Genomic DNA, 27399 nt, shown 5'->3' on the forward strand with positions numbered 1-27399 from the left:
GGAGTATTTTTACTTAACGAAACTTCTAATCAAACCCTGTGCATGTCCTAGCAATTGTTTAACCTTCAAAATAACACCAGATATAAGGAATCTAATGCCCAAATTTGTTCATCTCATTCTTTGTTCTGAAAATCGGCCTCTTTTTCTTGCCCCTGCAGCCCTACTCTCCACACAGCTCTGGTCCATGTGGCCTCGTGTGAATTCAGCACTGCCTGCAATTTTAAACATCAGGGATTTAAATAGCTCTAGATCCCAGGGATGCTTGTACAGCATTTGTGTTCAGGTTCTGACTCCTGGTGCCTAAATCTCTGTCCTGGTAGGTTCCCAATACTATGGCCCCTAGACACCTGGCCCTCTCTCTTTCTCCTGTTGTTAATTCTTCTAAAAACGCATTCGTTCTCTGCTCTCTGGCCGTGGTTTGTTTGATAGACTGAACTTTGTGAGTATCAGCATGTGGATCTGCTCGTAGTGTTCACTCAAGCTCAATTCACGGATGTGGTTGCAGACCTTCTATCTCCATCTGCCCTCCATGGATTTGGCAGGGCCAGGACACTTGGGAGTAAGGTAAGGACCTCCCTGTTCCCAGCAGTGGGACTGGCTGAATATTGCTCCTCACTTCTTGTTTTCCAAAGAGTGAAAATAAAACCAAAATTACTATACCCTTCACTCTGACCCCTCAAATCAAAATATCATTATATACAAATATCCTACGTGTCAAGGCTCTCTAATTCGAGGCACCATACACATATTGTTACAGATTTCCAGAGCCAGGCATTAGAAGAAACTAGAATCTGTATTTGCAGAAACTAAAATCTTAACTAAACATTTCTAATCTCTTCACTGTTATATACTTTTGCTGAAATGATAACATGAGTTCCTCCCTCTCAATTCACCTAACCCCTTGCTTGCTAGCCAAAATCATCAAGCCTTCTGAAATTTACAGTACATGTCTCTTTTTGGTTATTGACCCACTTTCTTTTGAGTTTTTCACGTGATGCCCACTAGAACGTCCCCTTTTTGTGCTACTTCAAGCAGGCTTACCTGTCTAGCTCCGGCAGACAGCTAACTGTCCCTCTCTCTTCCCAGCAAGTGTCTATTGCTGAAGTATGATGCGTAGTTTAGCCAAAGAACCCTTTCCTAGTGTAAGTAAACAGAGCCATGTTTGACTTGGTCTCCAGAGGAAACATATAATTGTCCTCTCCGCTGTGGGAGAGTGCTTCTGATGCTTTACTATTTATGTTCAAGATCTAAAATTTCATCCATCAGTCATATGAACTTAATCCCTAAGTCGTTCCTCATTTGTTAAAAGGAGGATATTGGCTATTTGATCTCCAAGGTCACCTACACCCATGCAGTCTGTGATGCAACTATTCATCACATTTGGCAGATGCTCTTCTCTTTATCAAACAAGTCTATGGAATCAGACAGAAAGAATGAAATCGATCCCAGGCATGATTACGCTCTTATCTGGATTTCTATCTTCATAGTCACGTACTCATTTTTTTTAATAGAAACCCATAAGAAGAGGCAATTACATAAATCACAGATAAATATATATTAGATTATTATAAATCATAAACTATATTAGCTTTAAGAATAGAGATAATATTACTAGTATTTCCTAATAGAAATACTGTGATATTTTGTATATTGTTACCGTTTTACTTTCTGTTAATTCTTTACCACCTTATTTGGAGGTGCGTACATACATAGTTTTAGATTTTTCAAAATTAAGCAGCTCAGATAAAATAAAATTGTGTCCCTGCTCCTCTGGTTTTGCTTTTCACAGTGGGTACTGCAAGTGGGAAACATTCAGAGTGAGTCTCCTTATGAAAATGTTAACGGTGAGAAATGATTGTATCATAAGGCTTACACTCCATGATTAGCTGTAAATTAATAATATTTAAAGAACGTATTTGAAAATGACTCAGCCACTCACATTATCTGGGAGATCCCAAATAACTGGAATGGCTGGTTTTTAAAATTAATTGGGATGATTTCTTAATTTTCTGCATAAATGTTTGTAAGTCACCAGTGGGTGTGTCTTCTCCATACTCTTACTTGCTGGACCCACCTTGTCAATTCCCCAGTCAATCCTGATGAAGTTCAAATGCCTTCACCCAGACACAAGTTTTAGCCCAGTAGTGCATTGGGTCTGGAATATCTTACTAATATGCCCAGTAAGCTCCAGCCCTACCTCTATTCCCCAGCTCCAGTCATTGTACTAACCTATCATGCAGCTTCTGCTTAAAGTTCCTGCTAGATTTGAGCACCGTTGGCTGAAGGCTTGGCCCCACTTGATTTCTGTCAGCCACACATATAGAGAAAAAGAAGGTATTTTTTTCCTACAGCATTGCCATGTCCCTTTCAGATATGGGCTCCTCGGCTTAAAGACACAGCACTGCCATTTAGCTAACTTTGGCCTTGAGCTACAGCTTGTTCTTTCATGACTATGGCCTCCTCATACTATTGGATTCAATACTCACAGTAACCACACAGAGATTCACCGTTTTACATAGGACAGCCCTTGGGAAGGTCTGCTTTCCAGTTTCCATGATTTTGTGACTATCTCTTTGCATAGCCTCTTGTTGATGAAACGGCACTTTGACCCATTTTGACATTTCCAAATAAGAAGGGAAATTACATAATTGTTTGAGTCATTCATATTGACTTGTTATTTAATGGGAAAATAACTGAGATTGTTTATGAATAACCCTATTTTAAAATAAAAATGGTATTAACCACCAAGTGTTTACAAATATAAGAATTACCTAGGTAAAGACATAAACTTTCACAAGAGAATTATATATTTTCTGCTTTTTGATAGGTTTTGCTTTTTTTACATAGTTATCTGAAGGGAACTTTAAAAAGCTGATTGAAAATAATGTCACATAAAAATAAACGGTGGGCCACTGTATTATGACTTTAATCTTCCTGGCTTTTTTAGAAATAATGTACTCATTTTTAATTATATGCTTTTTTCTGGTTTGGTAATTTTTTTTGCATTTACATTTCAAATCATTAGAAAGTACTATTCATATTATTTCCGGTTCATTTTCTGAAATATTTTTGTATGAAATTTTATGTTAGTAAGAACACAGCAAAATTTTTAAAAACTACATTTCAGCATATATTCCTGGTTTTTAAAACTGTTGCTTCCCATGAAAGACTTCTTTTCCAGGATTTCTATAAGCTATCAATAGAACCATCAAATTAACATTGCCCTTTCTTTTACTCACTGGCCATCATCCAGTTCTAAGGTAATCTCCTGTCCATCATTTGAGCAGCAGAGCAAGGTTGGGAAAGAGCGTGTTGACTTCAGAGTCAGCAGAGTTGGTAGCTACTTCTGGCTTCTCCGCCTACCTGCACTCTGCTCTTGGAGCTTACCCTTTCTCTAGCCCTGAAATTCTCTCATTTCTAAGAAGTAAGAATGCCAGTATCTTCTTCATTCAAAGTCATTGGGAGGACAAAAATAGACAATATATGTAAAGACCTTAGTTCAGTGCTTGACATAAATAGTAGGAGCTTAATAAAAAAAATATTAAAAATAACATATACAATTATAAATCTCTGGAGGAACTGAAGATGTTGATAATGCAGTCTTGAATCTATTCTAATTATACCCACGATTTTATTAAAAGCCTGTTATATTTTCCATTATTTTTTATGATACTAATATATCGCCTTTTAAAGGAAGAACCTATGGCTACTATTTGAGGTACAAAATATCCTATAAGATTCTATTTTATGCCAGAATCAATTTTTTCAGAATTAGATAGATAGATATAGATATAGACATAGATATAATAGCATTATATAATGTATTTATAAATATGTGAACTATATATACTATATATACTGTATAATGTATTTATAATTATGTTAATTATATATTATATAAATAGATGATATAGAAAACACACAAACACAGACAGACACACATACACAATGATACTAATGGATACTGAACCCATGTGGTGCAACTTCATGGAGAGTCAAGAGTAGTGATAAATAAACTCAGCTATATTCAAGAGTAAAATTAAAAAGTCACATGAATTAAGGTAAGGAGAATGTCGAGATCCTTCTAAAAATTCTTTTTAACAGGGGTCTGATTTAAGCTTCAACCCAGAATCTCCAGCACATTAGGGTGTTTTAGAATACCCTACAAAATTTGAAAATAAAGAATGAATAGAAAATATTTAACATGCAACCAGTGAAATAAAAAATAACACTAACACAGAAAGTATTGTGATAAGCTGTAAAGAACATGAGAAGAATATTCCAACTCATTTAAACTCACCCTCCAGCAAAGAGTAATAATTTTTACTTTGATTTATAATCTATATCAAAGACAGTGACTTAAATGGATCTTGTGATATATGGAATAATTAGATATATCAAAGACGCCCCTACTCCAGGCTCTGTAAATCTTAGAACTTAAGACAATTGACATGTGTTTGTGGGATTTTCTTTTTTTAGAATGTAGAACAGGAAATTTTATCTAGCTAAATTTAAATTTTCATTAATACAGATTATCATCTCATTTAAATTAAGGTACATATGTTATTTGAGTTTACCCCTAGATATTATACATTTATGTCAAATGAAATTAATATATCAGAGTATGATGGTAAAATATTTTGGGTTACTTTAATTGCTTTGTTTTTTTCTTATTCATAGCAATGTTCTCTATGAGCCACAGAAACTGTGGAATGTATATTATGTTATAAACATAAAAATAAATAATCTTATTCTTTTGAAAGGCCACAATAATTTCAAAGAACCATTTGCAGTTGACATACACTAAAATGAAATACACTGAAGTGATAAAACAGACTTTGGGTCTTAGGTGGTACTGGCTGTTATTAACGTTGAACAGATCTAGAGACATGAAACATGGGCCATCTGTCCTTTTTGCTGACTCGAGAATATTTTTAAAACAAGATCAGTACTTTCAGATGACTGCTGATTGTTATGGATGAAAAGAACCTTAAAATCACAGTGCAGTATTTTCTGTTCCTCAGATGTGAGTCACTGTTACAAAAGTAAAACCTTCACTTCTTCAGAAATAAATATGCTCTTTCAATGAGATCAAATATTTCAATGATACTTATATTGAATTTAATATTATATAGTTGGGTCCTATAAGAAAACAGAGTGAGGATTTAGTATGTGTACATTTACATACATTTACCTACAATTACATACAATTAATATGTAGATATCCCAGAGACTGAGCACACCATCTACCACTCTCCTGCCATCAGCTCAGCCTCAGTGAGCCTGGCAGGTACTTCAGGGATTAAACTGTTTGGGATCAATTTAATCCCTAATATCATTTATATACAGCTACAGATACAGATATATAAATCACTGTATATCAAAAATCACTGTATTTGGACAAAAACATCATTTATATAACCTCAAGTATTTGGACGAAAAAGGAGAATTATGCAAATTGCTTAGTTCTTTTTACATTGTACCACAAACAGCTGGCTATTTTGGGACATCTGCATGTTTGACAACCACCAATCTCAATATGATTAACTGAGCATTTCATCTTTTATCTACATGATTTGGCACCAAGGAGAAACAGATTTAATGATTATTAATTAACCTCCTGGTCCAAGGAGAGTTAGAAAATTTTCTATTGTGAAACAGAATGAAAGGACATTCACTACACTAAAACTATGTGCCTAAATCTGAATCTGAAAGAAATCACAATTGATGCTTGTGGATGTACATATTATAAATACATTTTCTTTTATCTTGAAGACAAAACCTGAAAAAGATGGCAGGGTTGAATAGTTAGCTTGTATACGCTAAACATCATGAGTGAAAACTTGATGAGAAAGATTTACATATAAATCAGCAGTGAAGAGGCCAGGCAATGTTTGCACTCTTATCTTAAAGGCCCTGGGACCTTAGCAAGGCCACACAGGTTCTCTGCTCCGTTGCCACAGCTCCACAAAGTTAACCTATCTGCTACAAGGATGCTGTTAGACTAATTGAGTTGGTCACTTCCACTGTCCATAGCTTGTCAAAATAGCTTAAGATGACAGATGGTTCAGGGAATTTTGGAGTCTTGACAATACATCTGAGGCTAGAAATGGTCTATGGCCATGTCATAGCTTTACAATAAGAGCAGACTGACAGGAAAGCTATTGCAACTAGATGGGGATTTACAATCATAATGCAAAGTTATTTAGATGGTGTAGAGCTGTATGCATATTTGGGCAGTGAAGGGGCTGAATGTGGTGGGGATGGATCTCTAATGAAATTGAAAAGAGTTGGGATTGAAAAGATTTAAATAAGAGAGAGAGATTGGAAAAGCTATACATCATGTGAAAAGCAATTTGTGTGTGTGTGTGTGTGTGTGTGTGTGTGTGTGTGTGTGTACGCTAGTCTATACACATAAGCTATTTCAGGTTCCTGAATTCCCTCATTTTTTCTCCTCTTCCAGGAAAGGCCAGATACCTAACAACATTTTAAAACTTGCATATAAAATCTACAAAAAGAGAGAAAACTATATATTACTACATTTTGACTTATACAATGCAATATGGACATTATGTCTCATAAATTCACTTTTTGTTCAAGTTATACATGAGGTCTATTAATCTGTATCTAGTAATTGGTCTTGGTTTCTCTCTGTATTCCATAGTTTATTCTCCCTATCAAATTATAAATTGCATTCCATAATTTGTTCCTCTTAATATTCTCTGTTAATTCAAGTACATCTGCCAGCTCTCTTGGAAGCTTCTAAGACCTCAAGTAACTGCTTTACCATTGAATTCATCTCGCTGTAAAGGAGTGTTTCTCATTATAAGCTTCTCACTGTCTTACATGATAGCTGAATGATTAGTGACCTTAAAAACCTTAGTTTCTTTGTATCCCAATTTTCTCTATAAAATAGAAGTAGTATTTACATTGGCATTAAATTTTTTCCTACTAAAACTATTGTGGCCAAAAACAATAGTTTAGTAACTTGAGCCTCAAATGCTCATATATTGGAATATAGGTGCATATTCAACATAGATTTTGGGGGGAAATTTTGACCCTTCTCTAGATACCACCTAAAAGAGGAAATGATATGGCCTTTCATCCAGACATATGTTCTTTTTGGTTAATCTGTTTTCACAAAGGCTTATACACCCATCTCCAGCTCAAAGTTTGCAAGAAGTAGTCTCAATTATCATCACAGAATAGCAACCCTCCAGTTATTGCAAGGAAATGCAAAAATTCATTTATTAATTCATTTAGCATAAATGCTTGTATAGCTACTATATCCCAGGCATTAGCCTAACCACAGGAATGTAACTATGAACAAACATAATCCCTATTCTCAAGAAACTGGAAGAATACAGCAGCAATCACACAGTGAATGAGTAAAACACACACACACACACACACACACACACACACACACATGCAACTCAAAAAAAAACAAAAAAAGAACATCTGCATTGATAGAGAATAGCTACTAGGGAATTCTAGGAAGATAATGAAAAAATATAAACACACCTCATAATAAGTGCTATGAAAAAGACAAATTGACCAGTGAGCGAGAATAACAATTAGAGAATTATGAAAAGATGATAGCTTGAATATATCTCTGCTACTTCTATGTTGCACCCAAGCTGCTGCTGAGGCTTCATGTGCTGCTGGGGTCTTGAAAGAAAGAGCATGTGCTAGAATGTTTTCTTCATGAGCCAAGAAAGAGGCAGGGACTAGTGGGAGAGAGGCCTGAAGGGAGTCCCTGGTAAATGTGGTAGATTCTGGCAAAACTCTGGCCTGAGGTGAGTGGATGAGAAAAGCCTGTCCACAGATGGGTCCTTGTCAGGTCTATCAGTCTCCCCAAGCCTTAAGCAGCTTCCCCATGAAGACAGAATTGTTTAAATGAAGAAACAAAAAAGCAAACACCAGAAAAGAAATGATTGTTACTGATCACGTCACTAGGATTTAAAAAAAAAAAAAAAGCGTATGAAAAGAAACTTAAAAATGTGAAAGGCCATGACAAGATTAAGAAAACATATTTTTCAAAAGCTCAGAAGAAAAAGGGGCAAAAGAGTAGCCATTTTGTTAAGAAAAAAACAGAATGCTAATAAATACATCAAAAGATGTTAAGGCTCACTAACAATTTCTGAAATATTAATTAGGAGAGATTGACCAAAATTAATTCATCTCATATTACCCAGGTGGTGATGAAGATATGGAAAGGTAAAACTCAAGATACGTTACTGGCTGAAGTATAGATTAGACCACCACAAAGCAGAACACCTTCAAAACAACTGGTAAATTTGAATGTGCGCATGAGCTATGACTCAGCAGTTTCACGACTAGATGAATTCCCTAGTGAAACTGGCACATTTCCATAAGGAGTTATGTATAAGGAGGCTCAAGTCAGCTCCCTTTGTAAGAGTGAAACTTAGCAACACCTAATTATTCTTTAGTAGAGAAATGGATAAACTGTGTTCACGTGGTAGGATAATAAACCAGAATTAAGACAAATGAACTATATTTACATGTAATGACCTGGATAAATTACAATAGCCATGGTGATTTTTAAAGAGCAAGTTGAAAAAAGAAAGTATTAAAGATTTCAAGTTGTAAAAATGTATTAAATGTAAAAAGTGCATTTATAAAAAAAAGTTTATATACCATGTTTCCCCGAAAATAAGACCTAGCCAGACATTTACTATAAGACCCGGCCTTTATAATATAATATAGTATAATAATATAATAAATATAATATAATACAAAATACCAGGTCTTCTATTAATGTTTGCTCCAGAAGACACATTAGAGCTGATTGTCCAGCTAGGTCTTATTTTCGGGGAAACACGGTTTAAACTCTGAACTCTAAAAATAATATATATATATATATATATATATATATATATATTACACAGATATCCATATTCTATAAAATACAAAATTATGCAGAGGTATAAATATATACAGACTTCAGGAAAGTGATTACATCTGAAAAGTAAGGGGGAAAGAGGTGAGGCTTTAGCTGTCCGTGAAACATTTTGTCTTACAAGGAGAGTGCATGCTTGGATGCAGAGATGTCAACATGACAGTATCTGTTCTTTAATGGAAGTGGACGCCTTTATAGTATTATTTTTGTATTAGATGAAATAGCAATTACAGTGGGAGATTTCACAAACATACGTAGCTTATAACAAGAACAAAAGCCACAGTTTGTCAAGGAGTGAGATGGGGCTGAGAGGATCTAATGTCATAGAGGTGTAGAAGAGCAGAGTGACTGTACAGTGTATTACTGGACAAAACAACATGAGATTAGGTCAAGCACAAGAGAAAATGGTGCAATCAAGAGATGCAGTAAACACAAGATGTATGAGGCTGCTGCTGGCATAGTTTTACAGCAAAAATTTTTTTGTACTCCATTCCCTGTAGTTTATTCACTTTTGCAGTGAAAGAGTACACTCTAAAATAACTACAAAATGTATAGTTATAATAAAAATATAACCAGTAACATACTCATTTATTATCATTATCAAGTATTCTGTACTGTACATCACCGTATGTTCTATACTTTTATATGGCTGGCAGCACAGTGGGTTTATTTATACCGCCATCACCACAAACATGTGAGTAATGCATTCCGCTACCATGGATGACAGCTATGATGTCACCAGGTGACAGGAATTTTTCAATTCCATTATAATCTTATGGAACCACCATTGAGTATGTGATCCATCATTGACTAAAATGTCATTATGTGGCACATGACTGTATATTTATTTATTTAAACCTCCATCAGTTTTCCTACTTATATGCCAAGATATGTACTCCGTTTTGGACACTAGAAATATAAAATTTATTAGGTTACATTAAAAGGTAATAAGGAATTAAGGAACAATCTCAAAACACAGTGATGAGAAATCGTTATTTTCTGCAGTTTCGAATGAACATTGAGCGAATAGCATTTTTGATAGAAACCTTCTTCCAGCCCCAGTAGTCCAGTGTCTGCTATTCTGGATATTTTAATGGGTGAAACACTCTTGGCTACACAAGCATGTGAAATGTTCATTAAAAGAAGCATCCTGGACACTGTCTTATAAAGATAATTCTGACAGCCTCGTTCTTTATGAACTGTTAGCATGTTGGCTTGGCCTGACTTCGGACAAGGTAGCCACTGAAGCAGAAAAATCACCGCCAGTGTTGTCCGATATCATCGGTGCAATGTGCCTTTCTATGTGCCTGGCTGAGCAGCTGCCAATGACATTGGATGTGGGGTTTTCTCCCAAGGCCATGGCATGTTGTGTGAGTCAGAATCCAAGCTGAAAGACTAGTGCATGGCTAGGTATTCTTGGTAGGCCTCCAGGCGTTCTACGTTCATTTATAAAATGCTTTCTTTCTATTTCAAATTAGTTTTATGTTCTTTCCAATCACCATTGTAATACTCTTTTAACTTTATATTCTGAGTTTGAAATAGCCTGATAGGATTAACTGAAGCATTAAAAAAACAAAACAAAAAACACAGTGTTACAATGGTCAGAAATAAAAGAAAAACCAGTAACCAAGTTGACAGTTACCTTCACTTTGGCAGTGAAAGAGTACACTCTAAAGTAACTATAAAATGTGTAGTATAATAAAAATATAACCGGTAACATAGTCATGTATTACCATTACCAATGATAATAAATCATTGTGTAAGTATGTAATTCAGGTCTTTTATTGTTTTCCGCCTCTAAATTATGTCTTTGTTTTGAATGAAATCGTGGGGATTATGTTTACAGAGCTGTGAATCTACCTCCAAAATTTGTAATGCTCCTGGTTGTTCTCTGACTTTATTGCAAATGGGACGTTAGTGTCTGGTTGATGGGAGAGCTACAAAAACAACAGAAGGAGAGTTATCACAAGTGTCTTTATGGAAGGCATTAGCTTGGGATAATTAATCGGAATGGGATACTTATTTTAACCTAGCTAAGCAAATCTAACTAAACATTTTCTTTCTGGATTTATAGTTTAATGCCAACTTAGGTTCAAATATTTCATTTCTTTACATTGTTAGTCACAATGTGTGTTGTTGGGGTAGCCATCATTTAATAAGCATGTATTTGACACCTCCTGCTTGCCAGGCTTTTGGAATTCAGAGGTAAATAGGACAATGTTTCTGTCCTCAAGGAGTTCCTAGTCTGGTGGAAGAGGAAGGCAAGTAGACCAGGAATGTGTAAATGGTGTCAAACCCAGTGGCAGTAACATGTACTGGGCACAGGAGCAACAGAAGAGAATGGAAGTTCAAGGAAGGCTTCCTGGAGAAAGTGACATGACAGTGACTGGAAGTCTGAGTTTTGTCATTTGTTCATCAAAAGGATCCACATATAAAAGAATTAAAATAGGGCACCTGAACAATTTGTATGGGGCTTTATGTTTAAATAGCATTTTCATTGTTATTCACCAATTAATTCCTTCCTTTTATAAAAACCTCTCAAAGTATACAAACTAGTGTCTCTGATTTTTCAAGATAGGGAACTGGCTCTCAGTGTTCACAGTTATTTGAATGAGATAACTCAGTGAATATGTACTCCATGCATACTACCTCTCTGTGCCTCAGTTCTTTTATCGGCAAAATTAACATAATAAGCATACCCCTCTCTTAGGAATAAATGAAATAATATATGTTATTAACATAGAATAGTTTTGAACTTAAAATCAGTGTTATATAAGCCAGTTATTATCACTAGCTGTGGTATGCTAGATACAGTTTCAAGCACTGATATGAGCAAAACAAAAGCTGGCTTTTGTGGAGTTTACAGTGTAGCTGGAGTAGAGTGATAAAGGAGAGAGTGAAAGGAAATGAAGTTGAAAGATTTTCTGGAGAAGGAAAGGTACAGATCACGTGAGAACGTATAACCATGCTAAGAATTTAGAATTTTAAGTAAAAAATGAACATGATCTTGATGGAAGGAGAACTGACTCTGGGTGGTGAACACACAATGGGATTTATAGATGATGTAATACAGAATTATACACCTGAAATTATGTAATTTCATTAACAATTGTCACCCTAATAAATTTAAAAAAATGAACATGATCTAACTTATGCTTCGCAAGAATTACTTACACCCTGAATAGACTGAAGAAGGACAAGGATGGAGAGAGCAGACTGGGCAGAAAACTATTCAGGTAATAGTGGGTTTGGGCCAGATTTGCCCCGGGGTGGGGGGGTGGTGGAAAGAACGCAAGGCAGAGAGAAGTGGTCAAAATCTGGATGTATTTACAAGGTTTAACAGGTAGCATTCACTGTTGGATTGGATATGTAGTGTTCAAAAAAAACTGAGAGGATTTAGAATTTGGGCCTAAGCAGACCGATTGAAGCTATCATGTCTTGACATGCGGGATTTTATGAGGAAGACAACTGACAAATTTAGAAATCAAAACTTCCATTTTAGATAATACTAAATAAATGATGAATATTATGTGGTATTGCAAAAGACCAAGGAATTGACTTGGTTTAGGAAAAATGGATAGAAATGAAAGGAAGAAATATATTAATATGCTTGACTATCCAAAGTGAGGGGTAGGAGATAATAAGGGTCATAAAAGAGAAGTACTGTTTGGATCTGAATGGGAAGAATCACATGGAATAGTAATGAGAATGCAAACTGGAGGTAAGTGATCAGGGTTTGGAAAGCTAAAAGGAACAGCTTGAGCTACATTTACTAGATAATTGGCCACAGTTAAAAATTTTACAAGTTGATTTGAGCTAAGGATCTTAGCATTTATCACATGACATTGAGTTATTTGTTTCTGTGGCTTCGCTCTCCCACTATACTCTAAATCTCCCTGTATTTATCCACCTTTGTTCTACTATCACCTAGCAAAGTGCCTGGAACATGGTCTGTACTCAATGATTGCTTGTGGAAGTAAATTGAAAAGAAATGGCTTGTGCCCAAATAGGAACTCTAATTGAGATTGTAGGCTCCCTGGGTACGCCCCAGTCTAAATTCAAACCACTCCAGTTTGCAGAGCACTCAGGGTTGCTGAGAAAGTTCCAGATAATCTGTTTCAGCACGACAAAGAAGCTGTTTCCCATAGCCTGAAAACAATACTTAGCCTCCTGCTAATACCTCATTTTGCCTCATACCAGGGACAAGAGCAACGCTTCAATGCTTCTCTTTCTCTTACATTTAACTTGCTAACCTTCAAGTCAAATTTAACCCTGGTCTACTTGAAGAAAACACGGAGATTGAGTTTCTCCTTTCCTGTGCAGGCTCATTTGTCTGCACTCTAATTCTCTCAAACTCAGAGAAAAACGCATCTGTTTTGAAACATTTGTGTGGCATTGATTGCTCCCCATGCGATTATTCCAACAACAACTGTGTAACAACCTTAGGGTGAATGTAATCTCTGTAGCTGGTCTTGTGTGGGCTAACACCCCAGTGAGATGGACAAATACCCTAAAATGCATCTCTACTTTTCTCTGAGGCTTGTCTTTTCAATAAGAGTTTATTTACTATATCTCCTACTTGCTTGGAGTGAGTGATATATTTCTTGAAGATTTCTTGTCCTTTTCACTTGAAAACACAGTATTTTTATTGTAGAAAACTATCCCAATAAAAAAGTTTTTAAAGATATGAGAAAGGATATCATTTTAAGTTGGTACAAACTGTTCAAATTTTGATAACAATAAATCAGACTAAAGGTGTAGGATACCATCTTTTTCCTCTAGCCCCACTTACAGCCAAGTGCACATCATTCCAAAATATCTGCCTCCATCTTATTTCTTACTTCTCCTCTTCTCCCTGCTATAATTCCAATCTCCCATAATACCTCTTACACTTACTCTTGTCTTATCCATCAACTAAATGCTCCCTCATAATTGAATATTTGAGATCCGGAGAGACCCATAAGCAGTAGGGGCTTATGAAAATCATATTTTCTGGCTGCCCAGAAGCTGGTCAGGTGGAACAATGTACCTGCTCACAAGGATCTTCCAATCTGCTGAGAGAGAGAACATGTAAACACATTTTGCTAAGTGTGATTCATACTTCAATAGACATGTCCAAAGAATAGGGCTTTAACTCTTTCTGGGTCAGTCAAGGAATATCCCACTGCAAAGATGGTGTTTAATTGAATATTAAATAAGTAGGAGTTTGCCAACAAGGGAAGGCAATTTAGGTGAGAAAAAGCAGTATGTTCAAGGAACAGAGGAATTCAGTTGTCTGGCCCGTTAGGGGTGTGATGTGACTGGGAAGGAAGGAGTGAAAGGTAAGGGGCCAGATGCTGAATGAACAGATGTTACAGGATTTTGAGCAGAGGTTTTTCTTCATCACATTGGAAGCAATATGGAAGATGAATGGACGTAGGTATAACAATTTCAAGGAAAAGTCTACTGGCATGTTTGAAATGAGGTAGGACAGAGTCAAGGAGATTAAGAGGTTTGGACAGAATGCAGAGATTTTCAGGAATCAGAATTTACACAAGTTAATGAGAGTACAGGAACCAAGACGAGAGAGGAGAGGGAAGTAATGGATAACTCCCAAGTGTCATTAACCAAAATAGAGAATGAGAGAGATATTTGCTGGGGTTGAATTGGCGTGGGAAAGATAATATGCCTGATTTTGGAAGCATTGAGTGTAAGGAGCCTGTGATACAAGTTGGGTTATATATGTAGAAGCCTTTATGTAGGCAGATATATTGAAGTCATATGTATGGATGCAGTTGCTCAAAGTAGGACATATAGAGTAAAAAGGGGCATGGGATGAAGCAAAAACAACATTTGAGACCGTGCCAAGGGCCCAGGTTTATTCCCTTACTGATGTAGTCAAAGTTCAGGAGACCCAGAATGGGCCTGCTCTATCTAAACTAGTCTAAGGGATATCAGCCATACTCCTGGGAGATCTCAAGTACACCGCGGGTGCCAAAAAAATGTATACAAGTAGACACTGGACAATGTTGCTCAAGCAGTAGTTCGCCATAATCAGAAGTGTCTGGACGCTGATGGTAACCACTTTGAGCATCTCTTGTAATTGCAGAAGTCAAACATGACTTCTATTTATCATTTGTTAGTGGTATATATTGAGTATTACAATTTTAATACAGTTTTCCTTTCTTAAAATGTGTATACATTTTTTGGCACCCTCTGTGTATTCTCTGGTTTGCAAAGCTGAAAATAAGATATCCTAATGCTCCAGTGAAGCACGAGACCATCAGAATGATCCATTAGCCAGAAGTCATTGATATCATCTATCCACAGGGTTTAAACCTCTGAGGTCTTAGCAGTTTTTGGAGGAACTATAGAAACAAAATTCTCCCTTTTCTTATGAATACCTATAGGAGCTGGTATCACTATAAGATACTATTTAATCTTTGAAAGTCCCTCTGGAAAATCAAAACATTCATAAAATAAAGTGAAGATCTTGTCAAACAAGGCCTTACCCAGCCCTGGTCCAAGAGGAAAGCAGTCGTTTTGCTCTCTGAAAAATGACTTACTTGCTTTCTCTAGGGAACAGTAGCAAAACTATCACAACTATAAATGTATTTATAATAATAATAGAAATTTTTAACTTTCAAGGATTTTGCTGAGAAATTGATAAGGCAGGACTTTCACAGTTACATTGCTAGATACTACCTAGAGAAGACCCTTGCTATCGTTACCTCCTTGAGTGTGACACCACAAAGCTAGTCACTTAAGTGTGTGTGCACACACAGGTGTACATGTGCACACACACACACACACACACACACGTTTACCTCTAATACAATAGTCATTCCATGATCTTTTGAAATTTGTTTTGTTATCCAAAACAATTTTTTCAGTTGTTTTTACTTAACCTCTCTGGGCTAGTGTTTCACCTTAGCTACCATTAGTTTCTATGCTGTGCTAAAGCATAGGAGTTTCAGGTTCTTTATTTCCTTTTCTCATACCTATATCAAAGAGATGTTAACATCCAGTTTTATGCCTAAATCTGCATCTCCAAGAGGCTAAACAACTTGTCCAAGGTCATATATCTACAAAGACGCATAGCCAATATCTGAAACTAAGTCTTTCTGACACGAAAGCCCCCACTTCTTCTAAAACACTGTCATCTCCAAATGATTTGGGTGAAAGGCAGTCCTTACTAATGCTAAATTACTTTGAATCTGTTAATTCCAGAATTCAGCATTTAATAGCAACATTATTGTATTCTAGTAATAAAACAAGAATGGAAAATCCTAAAGTATTGGCAACAAGAGCACAATAAAAACAAAACACCCTTCAATAGGGATTCAATTAATGTTGGCTGGTTCTAAACTTGTCCAGGTCAAACACTAGCATGGATGTTACCTAGACTCAAAGGATATATTAGAAATTCAGGTTGTGAAGATGTGGTTTCAATGAAGTATTTTAAAATAATCTTCAAAAAGAAATGATTTTACAGAGTCCAATTTATCACAAGTGAAAATTTTTGAGGTTCTGGCTAATGGGGAATCATCGCAGTGTTCCCATTTTTGCGCTCCTGGCCACGTGGTGCTCTGCAATGGCGCAGGAGGAGAGAATCACACACCAGTAGAGGCACCTTCAGGACGAGCTGAGGGGCTGAATCTTTCTGAACTACAAGGCAGCTCCTATAATGGATTGGAGTAAGTGGAACACAATCTCAAAATTGTTGACTCTCCATATGTTACTTCAGAACCCATGAACAGCAGCACACTAAAGCAATTAGTTGAAGAGCAATTCTGCCTGGTCCAATGTATGATTATTGATATTTTGTGTGGTTTGTTGTTGTTGTTGTTGTTGTTTTTTGTCCTTCAGAGCTTTACTGTAGCCTCTCAAAGACAAATGAGGAAATTAATTTCACAAAACAAAAAATGTAGTAAATGGGAACTTTCCACATTGTGAACACAGGAAAGGGGGAGGTAAGAGAAAAGATGAACATTCTACCTAAGTTCTGTCATTTAGGAGCTCAACCCAATCTTGACAATGACAAACCTATATAAACTTTACCAATTAAAGGCAATGCAGCCAGGAGGTCAATTTTGTCTATGTGGCTCACTGTCCATTATGTTACTGATCCTAAGGATAATATTAATTATGATGTCACTTTATCCTTCTCACCAGTAAAGAAATTATATGAATTTTAAAAAAAACATATTTTTTTCCACAGAAGAGAAGCTCTAGCACAATAATGTTCTTTTTGTCTAAACATTATTTATTCATTGCAACTGGGAGTTTTACAACAATGCAATTTGGAATAAACATATGCCTGGTTAATGTTATATGTTAGAGAGGAACAAAAAAAATTAATAATTTAAAGCCATATAGTTGTTAGGCTTCTGGTTTGATAGAAATGGACTCTTGAGAAAGAAGAGTAAAGAATTATTCAAAAATCAGAAATACTGAAGGAATCACAACTTCTTGGATGGTGAATGTTGTCCTTTGTAAATATAAAGTAGGATTTCAAAAACTCATGTAGGTTGTCATTTCTAATAATGTGAAGAAAAGTATTGACAAATATCTTTAAAAGACTGAGAATTTTTTTGGAAATCTGTGTCTCTGAACAACACTTAGACACTTTCAAGTAATGGTTGTGTCCTGTGTGATTTTATTTAAATGGCACAGACACTGCTGATTATGACAGTGGCTTTCTTACTGAACTCATTGCAGATATATTAGTTTAGCTTTCTCAAGGCACAGCACTAAGCCACTGTGATTCTCTTTCAGATAATCTTAGTGAGAATTTCAGGCTGTGTATTTTTATCCAACACCCTGGTGATTTTTATGCATGCTGAGGTTTCAGAATCCCAGTAATTCATATGGTGCCATAGAAATCTCCCAAGTTTTGTCAAATTATTAAATAATTTACATGATTTTCCAACATAATAATGGATAATAACATATTGGATGGATAATAATATATTTTCCATCCGTGATATAGACAAGAATTTAAAGAAGATTTTATGCTAAATAATAACCAACACTTAAAGTGCTTTTTTAGTGCCAGGTACTCTTTTAAGTAGTAATTGATTAACATTAATTTACTGAGTACTCACAGCAACTGTATGAATTATGATACTTATCTCCATTTTAGGTTGAGGAGAGGAGGCACAGAGAGTTTGAGAAATTTGCCTTTGGTCACACAGCTAGCAAGTAGCAGAGCTAACTTTGACCTCATGCAGTCTGGCTCCCAAAGCCTCATCTGCACTCCCAGGTCATATTATGTCTTACACACTTGTCTTTGAAAACTGTATTGTTTAGAAAGTCATAATAATAGGAGGGCAAATGCTCTAAATATATTGTTTGTTGTAAAAGAAGGAGGAAGAGGAGGAGAAGACTGAAATATTTTGCAAACAATTGTGAAAATATGCCTAGGAGAAAGAAAAACACTGAAAAGGTAGAAACCAACACACTTGTTATCTGGTGATGGGCTTGCAGTGATTTATTATATTTGCTCTATTTTCTAAATTCCCTGTACTAAGGTAATGAAAGAAAATGAGTCACTCATGTAACTAGAAAACAATAATTGAGTTATTTTACAGAATTATTACTTATAGTCACAATTGACCGATTTCATAAAACTATCAATTGATTTAGATTTTTAGTTATACTATTTTTATATTTAACTTAACTACCTTTAGAACTATGCAAATATATATCCATAGCGTGCCTGGATTTATTTCTCATTTGAAGAATGGCTGAATTTTTACACACAAATCCTATATTTTTATATTGTTTTTAGTTGCTCTATGAAAATTAATTCAAACCACTCTTACCATTTGCAACAACATGGATGGACCTAGAGGGTATTATCCTAACGGAAATAAGTCAGACTGAGAAAGACACAGACCATATGATGTCACTTATATGTGGAATCTAAAGAACAGAATAAATGAACAAACAAAACAGAAATAGATTCATAGATAACAGAGGAAAAACTGATGGTTGCTAGAAGGAAGGGAGGGTTGGGAGAATGGGTGCGAAAGGTGAAGGAATTTGAATGTACAAAATGGTAGTCACAAAATAGTGATGGGGATGTGAAATACAGTAGGGGAATATAGTCAATAATGTAAAAACTATGTATAGTGCCAGGTGGGTACTAAACTCATCGGGGTAATCGCTTCATAGATTATATAAATGCCTACCCACTGTGCTGTACACCTGAAACTGATCTAAAGTAATATTGAATGTCAACTAATATATATATATATATATATATATATATATATATATATATATACACACATATATTCATGATATAAAGTACTGCATAGGGAGTATAGTCAGTGGTATTGTAATGGTATGTACGGTATCAGATGGGTAGTAGATTGTTGGGATTACCACTTTCTGAGGGGTGTAAATTTCTAATCATTATGCTGTTTTGTATATCTGAAACTAATTAAAAAAAATAAGCTGAAAGAAAGAAAGAAAGAATTCAAACCACATTGTCACACTGAAAACAAATATGCCCCTTCTATATCACTGCAATGGAAAACTTAATCATATCTTATTTTGTTCTCCAATTTATTATGCCCATAAGGGAATAAATAAGGCTATTTGTCAGTAGGTATATTTTTTATTGCCAACAGTATTTATTTCAAAGTTAGAATCCAGAAAATTATACTTTAAAATAAAAGGGAAAGACAGATATAAGTATACCTGTCTTCACAGCAGCATTATTCACAATAACCAAAAGGTAGAAGCAACCCAAGTCTCTATCAATGGATAAATGAACAAATAAAATACAGTGTATAGATACAATGAAATATTTTTCAGCCTTAAAAAGGAAGGAAATTCTGACACATGCTACAACATGGATGAACCTTGAAGACATTATGCTAAGTCAAATCAGCCAGTTACAAAAGGACAAATATTCTATGATTCCACTTATATAGATACACCTAGAATAGTCAAATTCATAGAGACAGAATATAGAATGGTGTTTGACAGAGGCTGGGGGCAGGGGGAAATGGGGAGTTAGTATTTGATGGGTTCAGAGTTTCATTTGGGAGGGTGAAAAAGGTCTGGAGATGGCTGGTGGTGGTTATTGCATAACTATGTAAACGTGCTTAATGCCACAAAATTGCATACCTCAAAATGGTTAAAATGGTAAATTTTATACTATGTGTAATTTACCAAAATAAAGAAATAGAATGATGTTCAATATTATTTCTCCTATTTGTTATTTCCTTCAAGAAAGATCACACTCTGAAAATCTTGAAGTGTCCTATTCGTAAATGGGTTGTGCTCATAAAAATGCTTTGACAGACATTGACATCTTTCTGGAAAAAGTTTTCTTGAATTTATCTCCTCCAAATTGAACTTTGATCATAATATATCTCTGCTTTTTTTGTTGTTTTTGTTTTTTTTAATTGGGGAATATTGGGAAACAGTGTGCTTTTCCAGGATGTCAAGTTGTTATTTTTCAATCTAGTTGTGGAGGACGCAGTTCATTGGCCCATGTGGGAATCGAACAAGCAACCTTGCTGTTCAGAGATCACGCTCTAACCAACTGAGCCATCCAGCTGCCCCTATCTCTGCTTTCTTGAACTCTATGGTTTGCACTCACATTATGAATAAAAGACAAATTCTATAAAAGGCCATTCATAATATCAGTCTCTGTGCATACATATTAAAATAAAATTTAACAAATACTGAATCAATATTTAAATTGGGATAGATAGTAAAGCATAAAATCAGTAAAATATAATAAATATAAACAATAAAATAAAATGTTAAAAGCCTATCTTTCAAATATTCGGGGACTAGAACATTTCAAAAAGGAAATAGCATGTTTGAAGGTCCTCAGGTTGGCACAATATCTTGACTTCGAGAAACAAAAAGGCCAACGTGGCTGGAGCAGAGTAAATGGGTGGTGCAGCATGAGGTCAGATCAGACCACCAACAGGCCAACAGATCATGATGGATGAAAAAGGAGAGATGTTCCAGTGAGAAGAACAAGGTCCAGAAAGAATTCAGTTAGCACGGTGATAGGATGGCTGAACACATATGGGCATTGAAAGCAAATGGTTTGGCTTCAAGTTCTAGCATATCTGCTTCCTAATTGTTTAGCATTTGCCAAAGTTACCTATTTCATCAAGCCTCAGTTTCCACATCTTTATGCAAAAATAACCATGATGCCTACCTTGCAGTTTGTGATGAGTACTTATCCATATAATGCATGTAAAGGGCTTAGCGAAGTGTCTAGCACTAATGAAAGTGACCACATTAGAGCATCTGGGGGAACGCAATTAAATTCAATTTCACTGTTACATATGGGGAAGAGTAATGGAAGATGAGTCTACAACTATAACTGGAACTGAAATAACAGAATACAGAACACCAGACTGTTCCATAAGCTGGAGAGAATCACTATAAACTATTTTAGCACTGAAGTGATATATTAGTGTTAGGCTTTGGAAAGATTAATATAGCAATTATTTACAAAATATTTTGGTTACTGGACATACGGAAGTAGAAAAATCAATTAGAAAGCAATTTCGTTTGTTCTGCAATAGGGACCAAAAAGAGGAAATAGATTGCAGACATTATGGAAGTTAAATTGATAGGACTTTGAAACGAAGTGAATAAGTACAGACCTCAAAGGTGGGGGCCTGAGAGAATAATTGAAATAGAGATGGTGATAAAACCAGTTTGAGTCAAAAGAAAATGACTCAGCTGTGGACATGGCTGGATTGAGATTCCAGCAGATATCCAGCCTGCAGTAGAAATGCAGAACTATTAATAAAATATGGGAAACGTACTGGTTGGAATGTAGGTTGACATATCACCAATATTCAGATTATAGCTGAAGCCCCGATTTTTGGTGAGATATTGTTGCCAAGAGAGAACAGAAATACATGAGAACAATGCTAATGGCATAGTCTCAACATCCAAATATACTTCACCGGCAAGAACAGAAGAATGAGCCCGGGAAGGGAGTGGTCATATGATCAAAAGACAGCCAGAACACAATGAACAAATTTTATATGTCAATTGTATGTAAATGTGACCTAAATATTTTAAACACTTTCATTCATTTGACAGGATGCCAAACAACTAATTTAAAACTAATTGATGATGCTTTTCACTCATAATGAAAATGATGTAAAAATTCTTGAGTTTTGTCTTTTCTCTTTTCTATCTAATTTATTTGCAAAGCCCCTCTAAGGAGGTATGTTTTAATGTTCCATTTCTGAAGTATAGAATAACTTCCTAAGGAAGTTGTGAAATATTCAAACCCTGAATAACTGCTTAGAAAATAGGTCCTGTTAACCGCATGAAAAAAAACTTTTCCTTTGACATAATAGCTAAAGGCAATAAAATTATTTCTTCTTTAAATGACTCCACACCTATGGTGGCTTTTAGGAATGCATATCAAATGAAGTGTTATCACAAAAGCCTTTTTTTTCTTTGCTGCAATCATTTTTGCCCTACTTTATCTTTAATAATGCTAGAAACAAAGTAGAAACAAAATCAAGAATAAATAAAAATGATATATATTATTTCATGTTACAAGTTATTTGCTCCCATATCTCACTTTGTGTTGTACAGGCCAGAATTTAGGTTAACAGAAATAAAAAGTTTTTCTTCTCCAAACAAGCAGACTTATTTATATAAGTAAAATTATGAATAAGATTTTAAAAATAGTACAACTTATATAAAGTATTGAAATACTATGACAAGGTATATGTTAATTAGCTTGCACATGTCAGATAAATATCTGGGAAACTATAAATGACCAAAAACAATTGAGTCCTACATGAGAAATAGAGATATAGGTCAATTTTTCCAATTGAAAAAAAAAGTGGGCTGACCTCCAATATTTTCTCTGGGGTTTTCTCTGTAATAAGGTACAGTAAGGAATAAAAATTAACTTAAGAAAGAGAGGCAGTTCCACAGCAACCTATGAATAAGAACTTCCAAAATCCAGTTTTTTCTAAAATAAAACTTCATGGACTTTAGACCTTATTTTCCTGTGAGTAGTTGGAGATTCTCATCTCTCTAAATCATGGGACACCCACGGAAATCTAGGAAACATTCTATTGTTAATTCATATATAGCATACGTTTTTACACTTTTCATTCTAAAGTTAGTTATGAGTATCAGAGGTTTGCATCCTAGTTACGCCATTAATAAAACAAATTTTAATTTTATAAATGGTAATAGTTGATATAACAGTTTAGTTTAACCAACATTTACTTTTTAGAATGTCAGCTGATACAGTCAGAGCACTAATTAAAGATATATAGGCTTGAAATTAAAGCATAAATAGAATTGCACAGAAAAATATTGCTTCTTATTGGTTCTGAAATAATAAAGGCCAACAATTGTTGAACTCTTACCAACTGCCAGATGATGTACTTAGTTATCACCTGCATTACTTCCTTTAATGTTCACAATAATTTTATAATTAAGTACCACTGTTATTTTAAAGTCAAATGATTAAGTGATTTGCCAAAGGACACACAACAATAAAGTGAAGTTGAACTGTGTACCCATAGGTCTAACTCAACAAACAGTGCTCCTCACCAATCATCCACACTGTGGGTAACTTTAGCTTATTTATTTTTCAAAATATCACTATATATAGTGTAGCAATGAAATATGAAGAATGTTCTACATCTAAATCATCCTCACTTATAACTCACTTACAATGTAAAACAATCTAGTTTCACTGCAAACAACAAAAATCCTTGTGTCTCCATGATCAAGAATAGCGTTCCTAAAGAAATTTGGGACAGAAGGCTGTGGAGCAAAGAAGAGAAAACCTTTCCAGGAATATATCAAAATCCAAGGGGATGTTTTGTACTACACTCACCCTACCTCCCAAATACAGAATTCTTCACCGTTCTTTCTCATGCTTTACATACCATTGTAAATACTCTTCCTCTTCCTGGAATATCTGTTTTGCGTCTACCAGCTTGGGGACTAAGTTTATTTTATAGGTCGCCACTTACATGTTGCCTTCCCCAGGAAGTCTTCCTGTCCCCATACTTTGTTAGGTACCTTTGTTCATCTTGTTATTAACAGTGTCCCCTCCTCCCTATATCATGTGATACATGTTTCCTAATACAAACTGTGATACAGTTTTCTAATTCTCGATATTTTTTTCTAATTCTCTTCTAGACTATCAGATCCTTCCAAACAGAGTGAGATTTTCATTTATCTTAATGTACTAGTAAATTATAAAAATAAAAGCTGTTGTTTTTCTCTCCAGTGACCACCATAATGTTTGCCACAGACTCAACACTCCAAAAGTACATGTTGAATAAACAAATATATTTTAACATAATCTCATGGTTTGCCATGTATTTTCTCATGTGCTATGTCATTCAGTTTTCATATTAAGCCTGTATGGTCAGTGTCATGTTTTTATGTTTAAATAACGAGAAATCCGAAACACAGAAAAGTTAAGAAATCTATCCTAGGTCACAAATACTGCAACAACAGCAACAAAAACAACTGAGACTCAAACTCAAGTCTTTAGACTCAGCACCAGGTGTTCTTTCTCCTTCAACTCAGGTGAGAAATTGGTTTAGAAAATTTCAAGAGGTAACTCTGGTATACCAAATTTCATGCTCTGAAAATTTTTACTACATTGAAGTGGTAGCATGCCACAGAAAATTTTTAACGTTCCATTTCAAGTTAAATGGACAAGATAAGAGTGTTTTTCAATTCAGTAACTGTTTATTGCAGAACATAGTGGTAGTAAATAATAGATACAGTCTTTGCCCTTGAGAAAACTGAAAGTTGAGTAAAAAGGGGTCAGAGAAAACACAAATAACTTTAACTCAAGGCAAAAAAAGAGACACTACAAGAGAGTCAATATTTCATTGGACAAATCTTAACTAAATAATTAATTATATGTGCCAAGCTTAGTGCAAGGTGCTAGGTATATGAGATTTTTAAAACAGGGGGTGGGCTCCCAAAAGAAAGAGATGTCATCCAGAGCGCTGAATTAAAAACAAACATATGAAGTGGTAGAATCTGAGAGGAAGCTTAAAGAGCTGGTTAACTTTCAAAGGACAAGAATAAGGTTGGTCTTTTGGGGAAGATATTGAGACATTAAACAACGGCTTCAAGGTAGAAATGTGTATCCATGTTTTGGAAAGAACGAGGTTAATTGGAGTAGTATGGGGGGAAACAATGGGTGAATAAGAATGAAATGTTAGGACCTTAAATGTCAGCCTAAGGAATTAATTCATAATTTGATAAGCTGTGAGGAGCCACTGAGAGTTTTAAAAGCAGAGTGGCATTGCAGGAGCTGGGATCTGTAAAGATTTATCTACCAGGTACATGTAGGATGCTAACTGTGACAAAGTAGCATCATTTAATTGCACCATTTTATTACAGAAAATATTTAGGTGATCTAAAATACACATTCTTTTAGTGTTTTTTCCCCTAAAATAGATAAAACAACTTTCAGAGAGTCCCCACTGATGAGTTTTCATACTAAACAAAATGCCTATTAGGGTGAGAGATTGCAACTCAGTACAGTTAAATTGGATTTGTTATTTCTTGGAACTAAACTCCCCTTGGTAGCTGTAGAGAACTATTGCAGGTTAGAAAAGAAGAAGAACATGAAACACAACAGTAATTTTTCATAGTTATTCCAGGTGACATCTAAACTGTCAGAATGCAGACAAAGGAAAGGCAAATAAATTAGACAAATAAAAAAGAGTTTCTTTAGACTCATCCTCAAACACCAACAGAAGTGTATAAAGAGATAATGAACTTGTCCAGGGTGTCTGGGGCTGAATGAGAAAACCCAGATATCTTTCAAATCCAAAATGTATTCGACAGAAAATTCGCTTTGAATTGCTGTTTTCAAAGAGAGTCGTTTTTTGAATAATTGTATTCCACATATAAGTTAACCAAAATATTTTATGTATTATATGTCAGTTCTAATTGTATTGATACTAAGCATACTCATATATTACTAGACATGATTTTAGCAACTGACAACCCTACATGTCTTAAAGGATCAACTTCAATGATTTAACTCGATGTTTTTATGAAATAAAATAAGATACTGTTATGGTGCTGTACCATTGAATCTAGTATGGGCATTGAATAAATAGTTCTCTATTAATACATATTTAACACTAAAGAGATATGGCTTTCAAATTATACTGTATTAGATGGCCAAAGAACTCTCGATTATAAATTCCATGTGATGATCTACAAAAGAAAATTTCTATTGTCAATTAAATTTTGGAAATTGCCACGTGTCTTTCCTTTAGAGCTATACATACTGCACATTAGCAAACTGAAGTCTGATTCATTCTGCCTAAAACAAAATGTGTTTAACTTAATTCAACCCAGGTCTTTCCAACCTTATTTGACCACATAATGTTTCATTTCCTTTAAAATCTATTCATAGCCCATGCTAACTTTAGGAAATATTACTGAGAACAAGAACATCATTACGCACCAGGGAAATGTTAAGTTTTAATAAACGATCTGTTGACCACTAACCTCACTTCCTAATAAAGCTACTACTTTAGGAGTCAAACTATGGGCTACTCACCTTTAACATAGGTGTTCATAGGATTTCCATTTTCCTATTTAGTTCTGCCTCAAAAATGGAAAATTATCTCTGATTATTTTGTCTCCCCATCTCTGCTGCCTCCGTTCATTCATTCAATTAATGTTTTCTGTGAGGGAACATAATGTTGGTGAGGGAGCACGCTGTATTCTGGTGATAAATGGTGAGCACAATTCCATGGTCCTCACCATCACTAAACAAGCCGTGTAGTGGGAGAAAGAGACAAGGAAAGAGCCTGATATGTGTTTGCTAAGGAAGATACCTCACACTGGGAACACAGTTCAGGAGCAGCCATACTGCCTTGGTGGATTAAGGTGGTCCTGTGAGTAAACTGAAATCTGAAGAATGAATTGGTGAGAGAGAAAAAACAATTTCAGGACAGGCCTTGGTGTGGGAGACCATGACCTTTAGAGGAAAAGTATGTACAGTCATTCACTCCATCCACGTAGTATGGAGCCCAAGGGAAAATTATTTCCTTACTTTTGTACTTCCACTCTCAGGAAAGCTTGGAAACACTGTCCAAATCCTGATGCCTAGAGGATAACCAAAGGTGAGGGCGGGTGGCTCTGTGCCTTTAGAAGCTTGACCCTCTGTTCCTTGATTAGGTAGCTGCTTTTATTCGAGGTAAAGGGCTGAGGCTGGAATCTCCACTCCTCCATGATTTAAGTCCAGGGCTACAAAGGGCAACACAGCTACCCCACAATTCCTCCTCTATAGTTTTATGCAACCCTCGAGAAGTTCTTTCATGTAGCATTCGACTCTACGATTGCTACCACAAGTAAAAGCCAGAAACACTACTTCCATCAGGCAGAATACAGCTATCTGAAGTATGTTCCCCAAATATGGGAAATGTTAGGATACTAATAGCCAGACCTATATGGATCTGTTTACTTCC

The 27399-nt window shown here is 35.4% G+C and overlaps 1 protein-coding gene across 2 annotated transcripts in view; it reads left to right on the plus strand.

The window, feature by feature from the left end:
* Window positions 1-27399, plus strand: part of SYT1 (synaptotagmin 1) — a 507590-nt gene that overhangs the window by 189618 nt on the left and 290573 nt on the right. The window lies entirely within an intron of this gene.

This window comes from Rhinolophus hipposideros (assembly GCF_964194185.1).
Source record: "Rhinolophus hipposideros genome assembly, chromosome: 9".
Lineage (NCBI taxonomy): Eukaryota > Metazoa > Chordata > Mammalia > Chiroptera > Rhinolophidae > Rhinolophus > Rhinolophus hipposideros.